Source organism: Trematomus bernacchii, unplaced genomic scaffold (genome assembly GCF_902827165.1).
Source record: "Trematomus bernacchii unplaced genomic scaffold, fTreBer1.1, whole genome shotgun sequence".
Lineage (NCBI taxonomy): Eukaryota > Metazoa > Chordata > Actinopteri > Perciformes > Nototheniidae > Trematomus > Trematomus bernacchii.
The window spans coordinates 3,095,337-3,095,772 of record NW_022987656.1 but is presented as its reverse complement, the minus strand read 5'-3'; positions in this window follow the sequence as shown (position 1 = coordinate 3,095,772).

Here is a 436-nt window from a genome sequence, read left to right as displayed (position 1 = left end):
TTGTGTAATACTTGTATTATTATCATATATATTTAAAATAATACTCAAGGAGACTGAATAGAGTGGTGCAGGTAGGATATCTTTATGTCCATCTGGAAGTTAGCGTTGCATGGGCTCCTGCAACAGGTTGTTTCCATTGAAAATTGCCAAAAATAAGCTCTGGCAAACAAACATTAATGATACTTACACGTTTTCAGCAGGAACATCTCCACATATTAACAGTTTTATAATTGTTCATGCATAAATGCTATTACAAGAAGTAAAAAGCTAACGTAAACAAACTCCATGACAGTCACATGACCCCTGTCATCAGCGCTAAGCTAAAAACAGCTAATGTTTGAAATTATGACGTCATCTAATTTAGTCCCTTGTTAGCAACCTCTGTTTTTATAAGTCACAGAAGTTTCAGACATTCACGAGTCGGGTATAAACTAGA